A 16868-nucleotide genomic window follows, 5' to 3' on the forward strand; every position below is an offset into this window, starting at 1 on the left:
CCTAGTGGGCCCATGACACCTTAGGCCATCAGGGCAGAGATTCAACATACAGATGGGTCTGTGATTGAGGGGTGGACTTAACAATGGACACTATTGCCCAGGTTATTCACGAATGTGAAACGTTGTGCAATTAAGCAAGCCAAGAAGTTAAAGCCTCTGCAGTATGGAGGACAATAGCTGAAGTACAAATATGGGGAGGCCTGGCAGATTGACTATATCACACTCCCACCACCCTGCCAAGGCAAGCACCATGTGCTTATCATGGTGGAAGCAACCACCGGATGGCTGGAGACATATGCTGTGCCCCACACCACTGCCCAGAACACTATCCTGGGCCTTGAGAAACAGATTTTGTGGCGACACGGCACCCCAGAGAGAACTGAGTCAGACAATGGGACTCATTTCCAGAACAGCCTTATAGACATTTGGGTCAAAGAGCATGGCACCAGCCTCTGGGAAAACAGAAAAGTACAATGGGCTGTTAAAAACTACACCAAGAACAATGGGTGGTGGGACTTTCAAACACTGGGATATATTTACCAAAAGCCACTTGGTTGGTCAACGCTAGGGCATCTGCCAACAGGGCTGCCCCAGCTCAATCAGAACGTTTACATATGCTAGAGGGGGGGTAAATTTCCTGTGTTGCACATAAAGAATTTGTTGCAGAAGACAGTCTGAGTTATTCCTGCTTCAGGTAAAGGCAAACCCACTCGTGGGATTGCTTTCACTCAGGGACCCAGGTATACTTGGTGGGTAATGTGGGAAGATGGGGAAGTCCAGTGTGTACTTCAAAAGGATTTAATTTGGGGGTAAAACAGCCAATGAGCTCAAATATATGCTGTTGCCTGCTACATAACACTTTTATAACCCATCAGCTAAATGCCCATCTTCACCACTCTGAGCTTTGAAAACGAGGTATGTGCTGTCATGACCATCAGTGGAGAATAAAGTCACAGGAAAGGCCAGCAACAGCAGCAGAACTGTCCTCAGGCCACCAGCGACTGACCCTGACTTCCCTCTGATCATCACCCCAAGAACGAATGAACTTCGATGAAACCAGACAGGCTGAACAGTGACCAGACGAGCTTGGAGATGTCATAAACAGGCAACAATCCAGCACTGCACACCATCTGTCCTGCCCTGAAAGACTGTTACAAGAGACGGAGCCTGACATCGTGGACTGAATGAATTCAACAAACTTTACAGGGATGGGCCATGGACTGAGGAATGATATATGTGTGTTGATTTATATATATACACTCACACACACACAGAGCACATCACGCTCAGTATAGAAACTGGAGGGAGTTATCCTGAAGAGACTGATCACTGCTCGGGTCAGACTGGGTATCGGTGGGTGGTGAACAATTGTATTGTGCACCACTTGTATTTTTTTTTTTTTTGTTTTGTTTTGTTTTTTTCCTTTCCCCTTTAAATTCTATGTTCTCTCACCTTATTTCCTTTATTGTTATTAGTAGTTGATTTATATTATACTTTAGTTTTTGGACTGTTCTTATCTCAGCCTGTGGGGTTTATATTCTTTCAATTCTGCTCCTTATCCTGCATGGAGGTGGGAGGGAAAATGAGAGTGGTTAGCTGTATGCTGCTGAGTTACTGGCTGGGCTTAACCCACGACAGACAACCTTTTCTGTATTGCATCTGTTTACAAGATTTCCCCTAGACTGAAGATCAATTTTCTATCGGAAACATCTAGGGAGACCATAATTTGCCTTCTGTCAGATAAACTGTACTAACCAACTTAGTTTCTCCTTACTGGGAAGAATTTCCCTATCAAATTATTCTTTTCTGGATGCTCTGCAATTTTTTAAGCAATCCAGGCACCATAAGTAGTCACAGGTTGAAGTACCTACACCAGTTATTTTATCTATGGTTATAACATAGTATCCCTTCCACTCTTGTCCTGCTTATGCATTCTAGAGTTAGACTAGCTCTCTGACATAGAGAGTCCTCCTGGGGACTCATAGGAATCAGCATCCCAAGCAAAACCAAATGTCCATCCAGTCCTTATCCCCACAGTGGCACATAGGATACAGCATGTAGATGCTCAGAATAGGGTATATGCACTTATTTAGATATAGTGCACATACTGAGAAACCCTCTGAAAAAGTACTTCAACAAACTCAAATTTTTCCGCATCGATGCAGTACCAGCACCACATGATGCTAAACAGGTAGACATTAATACTTCCTCCCCCCCCCAATAACTTGATACGCACATTGCCAACTGTACTTGATTTGAACGAAAAGTAAGCAAACATTTGATATTGTTACTTTAAACAGCATGCTGGGCATCTTCCTCACAAACATACTGTCCTTCTGAAGTCGCGGTTTGACAGAGAGGAAGTGCTTTTTCAATGCTTTTTTTTGCTAAGCTTGATTTCTTCCCCCCCCCCCCAAAAAAAAACCAACACAAAGGTATAAACAAATCTGAGTACAATTTTGCTAGGAGTAGTACAAAGACCTGATTAAAATAAAAATCCTCACCACAAGTATATGCCCCAAACAATAAGTTCAGTGACAACACTTCAAGATTTTCCTAATGTGAACTGCATCCAGCTCATGGCCTCAGACTCTTCCCATACAAGGTTTTATTTTGACTTTGGATGGAAATGGTGTAACTAAATTTAAAGAGAAGCTAGCAAGACAAAAGGTCAGACCTGCAAAGCTTGTTTTGATCTCTGAGTGCTCACTGGCAGGATGGAAGACCTATGAATTTATCCACTGACTGTTTAGTGTTCTCCTATAGAATTATCTCTGTGTATGTTAATAATATTCTGACTTTCACAAACAGGAAGCAAGTGTTATGAAGTTAAAATAAAATAGGCTTGCTGTAATCTCAGCTAAACACACATTTACCTTCAGCAGACCACATACATGTGATCTTAGTTTTCCAGTACCTGTTTTGAGAATAGAAACTATTTCTTGAGAATGTTTCTGTCATTAAAGTAATGATACTGTAGTCAGTCAACTTAAATGAGATGTAAAGCCCTTTGTGTTACACTTAGCAGCCCTTCAGTGCTCAGTCTGCAGATTTTAAAATGTTAAAAGTGCACATTACATTCATTTCTCCCTGCATGTGCACTTTAATGAAGACTTCAAGGGCACTTAGCTGTAGACAGAAAGGTAATTCAGTTTTGGGGTATTTTTCCACTGCCTTTAGGAGCAGAAGGGGTAAACCACAGGGACTAGATGTGACAGAAGCTGCTGTGCGGGCTGATAGCTGTGGAGGAGCTGAAGCAAAGCTGAAGGGCTTGCAGAGCAGTGCTGTGTGGACAAGTTGCCTGTACCATAGCAGGAGGAGGAGATCATGGTGAAATGATAGCTAATGAGCAAAAGCCCTTGTAATCCTTGATAAATCTCTGCCTGTCCTGGGACATGATCCCAAAGTCTCTGACTTTGAAAGTTTCAGAGTCACCAGCCACCCCTTTGTTTTGCAGTCAGACTCACCCAGTGTTTTCCACATAAACCTTTGACACAGCTGCTCAGAGGGACTTACTATCCATTTTTCTGGATTGAAGTATCATTTATCCTTTCACCTAAAGCTACAAAGCATGAAAACAAAAGCATGAAACCAAGAAACAGATCTACAGGTCTTGTCCCTTAAACTTTCTTATCACATCATGGATGACATTCCTCATCTCTGGGGGGGAAAAACCCGCAACCAAAGCACAAAACCCCAACCAACCAACCCACCCACCCACTCCCCCTTTACTTCTTGCAACATTACCTCCCTTTTTACAGGTCATACCAGCAAGTTAGCTTTTCAACCAACACACTTGAGCAGCTCTCAAAAATCCCATAAAAGCTTCTGTTCCGCACTCTGGAAGGGTGAAGTGGTTTAGTCAATACACTGTCAGTGGTTTTATCTTCATTCTTCTGAAACTGTGCATCTGAGGCTGGCTTGGGCATTATTGTATTAGTACTCCTTGTTGGTTCTCTTTACAGTCTCTTTACAGCTTCATGCAATTTTGCTCTATTTGCCCTGAAGAACTTATACAAGCCTGGCAGGCCCCAATTTGAAAATTAGCAGGAAATCTGACTCATGCAAGCTCATAGGAAAAGAATGTAGATATTTTGCCCAGTCATCACAACAGCCACACAGCGACATAAAGCCAAACACAGTGGCCTCCTCTCCCCAGCCACCCAGTTCTGGTATTCTGGTATCCCCCAGGATACATTCACATAGCAAAACCTTTGTTATGGTCAGGTTGTGAGGAGCATTTTGGCTGCAAAATGGATCTCCAGGTTGTATTCAGACAGGAAAAGAAAAGCAGTTACTAAGTTTATGTTAATTTTCCTGTGTAAATAAATGTTAGTCTGTATGAGGGTTTTAATCATTAAATTCTACCTGCCTGCCTCTCTTTTCCAACAACAAATGTCAAAAACACAGCTCTTGTGCATTAAACACAACCACTCACTTAAATACAGGGGCAATTTAATCATCTACTTTATGATAGATGATTAAATCTCATCATCTAGTTTTTATTATTTGAAACATAGCAGTAGTTAAATTTGTTTTGCAGCAGAAAGCCGAATACCAGGAAGTGTTAACACAAAGGGTAACATTCAGCTGCTTGACTCTAGGCAAACAAGCCACTGATCTTTCAGAATAGCGCAGACTGGGTAGGCCAGTGCTTGTCTATAATTTCCATCTCTTGAGGAAAATATACCCTCAGCCTCTTTGGTCAGAATAATTCAAAGACTTGGCAATGAGCAGAGTTCTCTGGGACTACACCCCTGCCTTTAAAAACTAAGTAATTACTTCTGGCTCTCTTTTAGACCCACTCCACATTTCTGTAACCTACAGCTTTATTCATGCATTCAGCCAAAGACAATCGCCTCCCAGACACAGCAGGAACAACACAAATGCCTCTTCAAAAGTCTGGTGTATACAGTGCATTGACAGTATATCAAGGCAGGGCTTGCAGCACATGGTGAAACCTGTCAGCACTTTGGTAGGCTGCCAAAAACCAAATAATCAGAAAAGACAGATACATCTTTGGCCTTCATCCAGAAGCTAAAAAAGTTAGCAGAGAGTACAGGAGCCTTCTTGCAGCCAGACATTGCTGATAAACTTCAGCCCTGGCACAATGTATCTGCTGTAAGAAAGAAGATCCTTTGGAAGGGAGTCTTTTGTTGAGCACTTTTATGTCATGGTTTAAAATGAGTTAAACTGAGTGGGTTTTCATCACATCTTAACATTTATTAAATTTTGCACAAAATGCATAGCATTGAGAGAAAATGGAAGGAAATTAAAAATGAGCATTTTTTAATTCTTACCATATTATTGGTGTCTTGACACCAATAGATAAAAGATTTCATCTTTTATCTGTAAAGTAAAATCAAAATTCATATTTGCTTTATATTAACAAGATCCACTGTGTATGAAGAGCTAGTTTTGGTCTCCATTGTATACCTCATATCTGCTGATATTTACTGAACATACTATTTTGGTTTTTGATTCTAACTTCTGAAAAACGACAGCGATTTTGGTTTCCTTTATGGGCAAAATTTGAGACTGAGCCATGATTTCTTTTCTAACAGAACCTGAAAATTATAAGAAACAAACAAGAAGAAGAAATGTCTTTTCTAATATCTTCAAGTTTTTCCAGAAGCTTGTTCTTTGTTTTATTCCCTACTAATTCTTTCTTCTGTTCATTGGGGGGTTTTCTACTTTTCCTTCCTGTTCTTCATGTGCTTCTTCAGTGTTTCTGCAGGGATATCTGCTCATAGCCACATCTCCCTTGTTGACCACGTTCACAAAGCTCCACTTCTGACTTGCGTAGCAGCCTGTATTTGAAGAGTGGCTCCTGTTTTTTTCAGCTATAAAAAGCATACATGCCCTCAATGCAGGACTGCAGTCATGCACAATAGCTGAAGGGAAGTTTCACAGTGTCAGTAATTAAAATAGCTACTCTCTCAGTTTTGCTCATCATCCCGCTGAAGTACAGAAGCATGACATTCTGTATAGCCCAAAAAGGTGAGGGGAAAAGAAGTAACAACAGATTGCGAATGGCACATATGCAGCTATGTAGAGAGGCCAAAACCCAAAAGAGCATTCACAGATAGAGATCCTGCCACACCTAGCCTCTCATTACACATTTTCCTGAGCAAAACTTTTCTTCTTGACTGAGGGGCTCCAATATAAACAGAAATAGAGCATCTTCACAGAAGGTCTTGGGAGTGTGGCACTCCCCATTCCCCATTCCCTATGTGAAGCTGCATGTGGCCAGGGAGAGAGGCAGCCTGGCTGTGGAGGCCAGTGATGAAGCTCCTTCAGGAGAAGGGGAGTCCTGGGCTGTGGCTCTTGCTGGTGGCACCATTACACTTATTATCCAGTTATTCACAAAACAGATGGCAATGTGGTAGCAACCTAGTCAGCCACCTCTTTTGGCTAGTGAGATGATCAATGCTATGCCTTGTGTCCTTTACATACCTGGAAACAGTACATTCTCAAGGATGCTCTTCAAACTTTCTTGTCCTCCACTGTGTCTGCTGCAAATTCCAGATCCTGTTTGAATATCACCAGCCTCCTTCAACAGACAAAACAGCACCTAACCAAAGGTAGCTGCATGGCTACATACTTTCATTTAATGACAATTCCATCTGGATGTCTTCATATGCATATCTGCAGAAAAGCAAAATTTACAAATCAACCACACTTCCAAGTTATGCTGCTTCTTCTCTCATTTTAGGGTAGTTTCTGGTTCCTTTTAAAGTCTTGTCCCAGTTGGGTACTTTTCTGAGGTTAAAATCTCCCGGATTTCTCCAGATGACACCTTGAATCTTCCTCTTCACTTTCACTGCTGTTTATCTGCACCATGAAGTTGAGTTGAGCTGAGCCAAACAAACCTCACAGAGGAATCAAAGGAATTCTCTCTGTGTTTGTCCTGGGTTCACAGTAGCAGTCATTTTTCTCTTTCTTGGTAGCTTCAGCCTGTTTTGACTTTCAGCTGGGAACAGAGCTGAAAAACAATGATGTTTGGTTTGGCCAAGGACTTTGTGGGCCTCATGCTCTGCCAGGGAGGAGGGAAGCTGGGAGGAAGCAGAGACAGGACACCTGACCCAAACTGACCAAAGAGGTATTCCATACCACAGCACGTCATGCCCAGGATGTAACTGAGAGAGTGGACTGCAGGGTTGGAGGAGGTATCGGTCGGTGCTTGGTCGGGCTGGGGGGGGCAAGTTATCGGTCACCTGGTGATGGGGTGTTGTATTCTTTTCCCTTGTTATTTCCTTTATCATTACTATTATTGGTGGTAGCAGTAGTGATTTGTGTTATACCTTAGTTACTAAACTGTTCTTATCTCAACCCATGGGAGTTGCATTTCTTTTTGATTCTCCTCTCCATTCCCCCAGGAGTAGGGGGAAGGCAAGAAGGGGGGGAGTGGGTAACAAGCTGTCTGGCTGTGGGTTAAAACCACGACAGTGTTAACAAACTTTTGAATTAAGAAAGTGTGAGCAAACTGGCCAACCCTTGCTAGGAAACAGGGTGCTCACAGGCAAGGGTTTATGAGAAACTAATTCAAATTTCTGTTGGATAATGTATTGTCTCGCTCAATTTCCTGCAAATACAGATGGCACCTGTGGTGTTTTTTAATTCTCTGACCTTTTTCTCCACTTTGCAGCCCCGTAAGTCCATGTTACAGCAAGCAGTCCCTAACCTAAGTTCTTAAAAAGATGCAAGGACCTTGCCTTACCCGTGTAAGCTCAGCACACATGGAATTATCCTAAAGGGTGGGCCAAAGTGATGACACAAAGAATATACATTCCTACCACATATTTGCAATGTAAGACAACTGATGGGCGGGGGGGGGTGGAGATAGGAGTGGGTGGGGAACAACAAAAGCAAAAAACCCACAGACAAAACCTGGGACATCGTTCCCTTTCACCCAGCTGGACCTAAAGCTTTTCTATGGCAGTACTTGACTTCCCAGGCCACACTTGTTTTCCTTCAGTTTGCACTCAAAAAAATAGTAAATGTGAAGATCACTCCAGAATAACAACTACAAAGTTTAGTTTGAAAATTGAAAACTTAGTTATTTTCTATCTCCTGGAGACCTGCCAATGTATACTCCAATCCTTGTGTAAAGGTAAGTGGGAGGAAAGTGTCTGCTCCTTCAAGGGCATCTGGACAAGGACGTTATTCAATGAAGAAAAGGGGTAAGACCCTTCCAACCCTAACTATTCTATAATTCTATGATTCTATGACAGTAAGAAAAGGATGAAGCCATACACAAGACATGGAAACACAACTCTGACCAACAAATGGTGAAGAAAGGCAGTGACAGGAACCAGACATTGTCAGTCACACTAATTGTTGCGGTGAGTTACATCATAGGAAAGTTTATTCCAGCAAGGTTATCTGGTAGGGGACCTTGTCAATTGGGACTAAGGCAAAAAGAGACAAAGACATAGATCTGGCAAAACAATGACATAAACCTACCACACTAATGGGTGGCCTATCAAGAAACTACTGGCACCACTCCAGGAAGATCAGTCTGGACTTTGTAATGGCTGGGACTGTAAGCCAGGGTGCAGGAATGGGCAGAGCTGTACAGATCCCTGGGAGACCCAGAGAGGAAGGAGTACAGGGAGGAACAAGGAAGACGATATGCAAAAAAGGGTATAAAGGGGGCCAGTCCCATGTAAAATGGGTCTAGTCAGTGTATTTGTCTGGCTGAGCTCTGTGTATGATCACCACAGTCTGTCCTCCACAGGGGTGAGGGAGGTGAGTAAGGGGCTCAGTGCTAGTGACTGGAGGAGGAATATATATATCTCTTGATAAATACATATCAGCAAATTGTGGTACTGTTTTTAAAGTGTGAATCATTGTCACTCTGAATTTGCAAAGGACTGCCATAATATAAAATAATCAATTTTAATTATTTTAATTGTACTGTCCTGGGCTGCTCATCTACATGGATGTGCTATCAAACATCAGAGTATGTGTCCACGGCTGTACACACATATTGAGAACGCTGATGCGCCAGTAGAGGACCTATATAATCCATTTGTCAGATTACCATTTGCCCTGGTAATTTTCCCCAATTCAGTTGCCCTCATATTGTATGTGGTACAGTCCTTTCCTGTGTATGTTGGCATACAGGTCACTGGGCTATTTGCCTTCCATGGGGTATGTTTTTGTTACAGGCTTAATAAATTACTTTCCCCATTGGTGCCTCGGAAGGCATCCTGAACAAATGAGTTGGAGCTTAACATTAAAAATATTTTACTGTCTTCTGAATTCAGTCTCATTCCTCGAGCCCCTAAATCATGCCAGCAAACATTTCACCCTCTGAACAACTATATATGTTGGTTGAATCCCACACATTCCAGGCCCATTTCTGAGGGTTCCAATTTATTCCTGCCTCTGCAATCACTGCATACACTTTTTTCCTGTTTACTCAACCCCTTCACTTTCAATATTTATATTTGGCTACAGCTGCTTTTTCTACTGCTGTTTGATAAGTATCCAATTTATCCATTAATAGTCGATTTGGGCACTGCAACATAACATCTTTCCCTGCAATTCACATACTTGCTTCTCCAAATCAATCTTATTCTTACATACTTGCTTCTTCTGCTGATGCTGCTTTCAGTATGCAGCCAGCAGAATTCACCCTCATCTCCCAAGAGCATTCACTTAAACATTTTGTAAACTTTTCACTACAACAAGGGGTTCTGCCTCCATAAAACAGGAGTGCATATTCTCACATAAACCATGACACAACCGCTCAGCAGCCGAAGTACGATGAGGTAATTATTACCAGCCAAGAATATCCAGCTCTACATCTGTCTTAGCAACAGTTTTCTTCATCTTAAAAAAAATGTCCTGCTAACAGGCAGGGTATGCAACAAAACGACCACACACTAGCTGTGTAACATGCACAGTTTATTGAACGAGCACACTAAAGTGAAAAAGCACACTAAAGCAAACAAGCACACTAACACGAATCAGGTTATGTATCTCTCTATATATTTAGTAAATAAGAACAATAAAGTGAATGAGACATATATATGTATAGCATAGAGAAAAATTAGCAATCCATCAAATCATTACTGCATAGAGAGAATAATGATTAAGAAGAAATACATCACCAGTTACCACCGAATCATCACCCAGGCCCACACTTCAAGCTGGGAAGCTCTGTTGCAGCTGATGCCAAGAGTCTCAGGTAATTGGGAAAATTCCTACACAGTGCATCCACTACCTGTAGGTGAGGCTTCGGATTCGACCCCAACAGGGTCCTGCTTTTATACCCTTAGAAAACCAACCAGCTTTATGCCATATCTCTTACTGTTTACTCATGAGGTTTTGCAGTTGCTCATGATCTCACTGTTGTCCACGCTGAGAGTGTTGGCCAGGCACCCCAGTGCAGCCAAGTGTGAAGGTCATAGAGCAGCTGCACACCTCTGTTTTCCTGCCTCTTTCCAACACTTAAACATAAATATGTTCTACCGAATACACTTTGACAAAAAACAAACTTTGTTTTGTCTCTCAGTCATGAGAGAGAATCAAATGTCAGCTATGTTCCATCCATTACGTCCTGGCAGGACAGGAACTCCCCCAAACCAGCAAAGTGTGTGCTCACCAGCAACCCTTAAGCTGGACCAGCCAGCAAGAAAGGGGCCTCTGGTCTGGAGTATCAGGTAGGCAGGGACTCAGTGCTGCTATGCCTGGGGAGACTTGTGAACATGGGGTATCTGTGGGATGACGGAGTGAGTGTGTGTGTATTTGCAGTGAGCAAGTGGGATACCTGTGGGGCAGGTAAGGGGAGCTGGAATGCATGCAGGGTGCTGGGCAGGCAGACTGGTGCTCAAGGGATCCATGGGTGCACACGTGCTTATGAACCCAGAGAGTGTGATGCGTGTGACTGCACTAGTGACTTTCCACCTCTGCCAGACCAAGAAGAGGGTCTTCTCTGTCTGTGTTTTACGTAAGCCCTACTTGTGGGTCCTGTTAAAGGAAAAGCCTTATCTGGAGGAAGCAGCCACTCTCTTAACATCCCTTAACACCTTGCTTCCTTTCCAGACAGAAGCAGGAATTAGGAATTTGTGCATCTGACTTGCAATTTTTCCATGTTCATCCTCTCTTTTTACTCAGTGGATGGTTACAGAGTGAGTAGATGACACTAATTATGATCATCAAGCCAAGAATGATTGCTTTTCTACAACCCATTCTGTATACTTGTAAACGTGCAAGTCTTTCAGAGGCACATACCCACATACTAAATAATTGTACTGAAACAGCAAGCTCAAAGGTACATTTCTTATCTAAGATATCTGAAAGAACTTTAGTTTCCTGGTTGGCTTCCATAAAAATGAATGCCTTGAATGAGAACATAGGGCGGCACATGATTTTCTGATGTGACTGTCGCTAGTTTTGTCTCACACATTCACTGTGTAGGTTTAAAGATTTGCCTGAATTACAGGGTCGTTAGGGAACCAAATCGTGAAACAGTCCATGTGTGTGGTCTGCATGATTTCAAGTCTGTTGTTCTACCTATAGAAGTTTGTACTACCAAATAAAATGCACTGACAAAAGTTACGTTTCACCTGTCATACGCTGATGCTAAATCTGCAGTACACGTACAGCCCACTGTGACCTCTGTCTCCCACTGGCTTTCCTGGAAAATGGATTAGAACATGAGTAGTTTATAGAAACAGCAATAAAAAAGTATGCCTGTATATTCTGGACAAGCCATACCTCTCTGTTCCTGACAGCTTGACACTTTTTAGTGGAGTGATTTTATCTTTACATGTAAGTTCAGCACCTAGCTGCTTCCTCAAATTCTGGAATTGGTATTTTCCTCTCTCTGCTGGGTTTAACACACTTAACAATTGATTAGTTTGATAACTGATAAAAAATTTAAAAAAATAAAAATTAAATGCCATTGCCCATAGTTTGTTGTATAAAATAAAGATAAGTGTTTGTTCCAGCTTCAGCTGATGTGCCAGTTTCCCAGCCCACCACTAATTTATACAGTATGCTGCAGTTCTTTTTAAACAACAGAAGAATAAAACCAACAAATTCTATCCAAAGGGTTAACAAAGGATAGTTGACAAATTTGGTGAGACGGGTTCAAATGTAAAAGATGTTAAAAAAAGTTAAATGAAGACTAATCTCAGCCATTCCTCTGAGACATCTCTCAGCAACGCACCTCCATGGCTAAGCCCAACAGTATCCTGGCTCAGGAATACTCCCTTTCCTTCTGGGATCCCGAACTGAGCCCTACCTCATCTCAACTCTGTCAAAGGGTAACAATATAACATTGTGTACAAATGGCATCTGAAAATCCTCAGTTCCCTCTTCCTGTTATTAGTTAGCTATAGGAGATCTACTGCAGTGGCTTTAATTCTCCCTGAATGTTTGTGAAAAGAAAAAAAAGTTTGGCTGGTATCAGTACACACACTGGCCTTTTAATATGTTGATTTTTCTATTTGACTCCACCTTCTTTGTCTGGTGCTCATTTCAATTACGGTTTCTTTTTCAAGATAATAGAATTTGCTTCAGCAAAAACATATTCATATAACAGATTTTTACTGTAAGCAGCACAATCAATAAAGCCTGGTTTCCTACTGATTCATGTTGCTGTTTCCCAAGTCCCATCCTCACGTCATGTCACCTGCGATACCTTCACTATGTGAAACCAGTACTTTGGATGGCCAATCTGAATTATACACCCAGCGCTTGGCTTATCAATCCACACATGTTGTAGTTAGATACCATGTTCTTTGGCTGTTGCCAAAGAGAATATATTGCATAGCTTCCTTTCACTGGAAATGTTTCTTAGATTATTTTAAAATAAATAAAAAAAAAAGGCCCAAATATAGTAACAGTATCATAGAATCATAGAGCCATAGAATCATAGAATAGTTAGGGTTGGAAAGGACCTTAAGATCATCAAGTTCCAACCCCCCTGCCATGGGCAGGGACACCTCACACTAAACCATGTCACCCAAGGCTTCGTCCAGCTTGGCCTTGAACACTGACAGGGATGGAGCATTCACAACCTCCTTGGGCAACCCATTCCAGTGCCTCACCACACTTACAGGAAAGAATTTCCTCCTTATATCCAATCTAAACTTCCCCTAAGTTTCAACCCGTTACCCCTTGTCCTGTCACTACAGTCCCTAATGAACAGTCCATCCCCAGCATCCCTATAGGCCTCCTTCAGATACTGGAAGGCTGCTATGAGGTCTCCACGCAGCCTTCTCTTCTCCAAGCTGAACAGTCCCAACTTTCTCAGCTTATCTTCATACGGGAGGTGCTCCAGCCCCCTGATAATCCTCGTGGCCCTCCTCTGGACTTGTTCCAACAGATCCATGTCCTTTTTACGTTGAGAACACCAGAAATGTACACAATACTCCAAGTGAGGTCTCACAAGGATAATAATAACATTATATTTAATATATAATAAATATTATCAGTATAATAATAACAAATATTATGAGCATACAGGAATTACAGTTACAATCTACCCAATCATGAGGATTTAAAAACCTAAATCATGAGGATTAAAAAGAACCTAAAGGTACGTTCTTACATTTCCCCCTTAAAATACCTTGTTCTGAATTGTGTGTATTGTTCAAAGTATCATTAGTTATAATTCCATTCTGCTTTTGAATAGTCCCTACACAGATTTACAAGAAGCAATACTTAATTTGGATTGAATTGATTAATGCTTATCCTGACTATACATGATGGTTCTGTTATGAATTTTAAATCACTGGGTACCATGTAGAATTGCAGTGTCTCCAATTGTGATACCTTGCTTATGCTATGAAAATGCTTTTTAGAAATTCATGACATTCAACAAAATAGGCAATATCAATTCATTAGTTTATAAAATACTGCCCAAGATCCTTTGAAAAACTCAGGTAGATACAGTAGTAGTGTGGGAACAAGTCTGGAGTCTGTACAAGGCTGTTCAAGAATACCTTTGGGAAAGGTGCTTTCCAAAGGTTGTGAGCTGATGAGCAAGTCCCTAAAAAGCTGCAGCTAGAAGTTCTAATCACTGGGGGAAAGCTCTGGCTAGAGATAACTTCTTTCTGTCTGTGATTTCTTTTTATAATGGATTTAAAAGAAAAGGTGGTGCTACCTTTGAACCGCACTTTTCCTAAGAATATTCTTAAACAGCTTCATACAGACTCCAGACTTGTTTCCGCATTGGTACTGTATCTATCTGAGTTTTTCAAAGGCTCTTGGGCAGTATTTAAAAACCCTGAAGGTCCATAATGTAGCCTGTGAGAAAGTGTGTAGGTAACTGCAGTGACTGTTACGACAAATCAGAGGAGTAGGCATTTCAGACCAAGTGAGGTGAACATCCTGTACCTACTTCTGCAAGGCCAGCAATACCCCAAGGAATGCTACTGCAGATGCACGTGCACAAAGGCACAATAACTGTGACACAATTAAGTGACAGCTAAGAAACAAACAAGCAAACAAGCAAGGAAGCAAAAGGCTGCAGAAACTTGTCCCATGATGTGAGTTGTTTATTTCGTCAAGACCTTTCTCACAGAGGGGCATGTGACCACCTCTTAGGCTGGGAACAATGAGTGCAAAGGAGGAAGTTACAAGATGCTTTAAATCATAATGGCAATTTTTTTTTTTCTTCTTTCCAGTGTGCAAGAACTCAAGAAAGAATTCTAGTAAGTTTGTAATGTTTTGGTGGGAGGACTCCCCTGGCTGCACAGTGAGAGCAGCTCTGCTGGGAGCTGTGTTTATAGGGGTTCTAGTGGCACAGGCAGAAGATGTGCTGGGGACAGCTCTCATAACTAGAATTAGATTTCCTTAATTTCTCTGTAGAGAGCTGACTTAAGTTTTATTCATTGTTTTCACCTTTTATAATGTCCTGCCAAGTCTGTGCATACTGTTATAAAACACCCTAGCCTTATTAAACACCGTTAATGTGACACATAGGTGAGGCACACTGTCAGGCCTTGATATGACTGTCCAATACCCAGCCTCTAGTCACAGCTGGTCATTCCTTGTTCTCACTTACTTTTGTGTAAAATACCATTTCAATCACAGATTCATTTAGGTTAGAAAAGTCCTTTAAGGTCATAAAGTCCAACTGTTAACCCAGCACTGTCAAGTCCACCACTAAACCATGTTCCTAAGCACCCCACTATATTTTTTTTGACCTTTTAAAGGCCTATGGGGATGGTGAATCAAACCACTTCCCTGGGCAATGCTTCACAACCTTCTTCCTAAAGAAATCCTCTCACAGTATCCAATCTAAACCTCCCCTGACACAGCTTCAGGCCATTTCCTCTCACCCTATCTCTATGTACTAGAAAATACTATGCAAGCACGCCACCATTCAGGAAGTTAAAATCCACATGCCAGTGAGCAGTCAGTATTTCAATCAAGACAGGTAAGCGCTGTGAAACTTGTTACTGCATTTGCATTAAGCACAAAGGTTAGTCTGTGAGTGTAGTAACACAGCAGCACCTTATCACCTCTGGGCACACCACCATTTCTGAGGCCATACCAGTGAGGTGGTTTACTCAACATGCACTGCTGGCTTCCTATCTCCCCTCTCTTTGCTACTCATTCCCAACCCCTCCAGCAAATCAGCGTTTTTTAAACGCTGATGGCAAGAAAAGCAGTTCCTCCACACCTATGTCCAGGTAGTAGGGCAAAACTTGGGACAGGAAGTAAAGGCAAGGAAGCGGCTGACGTAAATGTCCAAGAGAGGTGTAAAACAGAAGCATAATGGCAAGTAGCTCTGTCACCTCCTTTCTAACTTCTGAAAGGCTGATGATTCAGAGAAAACTCCAGGAACTCGCCAACAAAGTTTTCAGTTGACAAGCAGGTATTCTTTATTGTGGCACTGGGAGACACGGGGGATAGCTCCTCCAAGCGTGTCTCTCCCAGGCATCAACCAGGCTGTGATTATATTGTCCTTAAACACACACATTCATTAGATCACATACATTACACCATACTTCTTAGACAATGCCTCCTGTATGCATACAAAGATGTGGTAGTCGGCTTTCGGACCCCAGTGGTTATTTCTTCATCACTTTGTTTTAGGATCATTGTCATATCAGTAACCACTAGGTGTTTCTGGCAAAGCTTATCTTAGCAATTTTTGTTTTCTCTATAGTTGCTAACAAAGCACAAGGTTACTTGTTTACAACCTTATTCTCCAATCAACCTTATTCTTCAACTAACCCCATTTTCCAATCCACCCTATTCTTCAATCAACCCCACTCTTCACTGAGAAGAAGCATGTCAAGGATTTATCAAGGTATCTCCATTTTAGGTCTAGAAAAGGTTATGTGCAGAATCTGTGACAAGAGCCTAAGAAGCTGCTACATGCTCCTTACAGCTGGGGAGGTGCATAGCAGAAGAGGGTCTGCTCTGTCTCCTTCTCCTCATCTGGCCCAGGATGACCTTGAGGTTGAATGGTTAAGGTGCATAATTACCTGGCACTGGACAATGGGCGGTAGACACAGAAACAGGGGCATGGGAAAAGCTGCAATCTCCATCTTGTTTGGCAGCGCTTCATTTAGTTCTTTGAAATGCCTGAAAATTCAGGTTAAATAAAATCTCTCAGTGTACATTACGACTCCGCTACACGTATGAAGTCAAAGCACTGCTTCCGAAACAACTCCACAGGATGGACACTTTGTGTACTTTAAGAGACGTGAAGAGCGCTCAAGTCCCAGCGTGATTAGGAGGGTGATGGCTTTTCGGCGAGCGGCTGGGGCTTAGAGATATGACGCAGTATCGCCACTTAGAACACGAAGTTAACAAAACCAAGGCACCGCGAAGGCTAACAGTCCTTATAACTCCGCCCTTACATCCCCTATAGGCTCCATGGCCGCCCCCAA

This window comes from Neopsephotus bourkii, unplaced genomic scaffold (genome assembly GCF_033783945.1).
Source record: "Neopsephotus bourkii isolate Nb327-2 ecotype Australia unplaced genomic scaffold, CSIRO-AGI_Nbou_v1 NB_1765, whole genome shotgun sequence".
NCBI lineage: Eukaryota > Metazoa > Chordata > Aves > Psittaciformes > Psittacidae > Neopsephotus > Neopsephotus bourkii.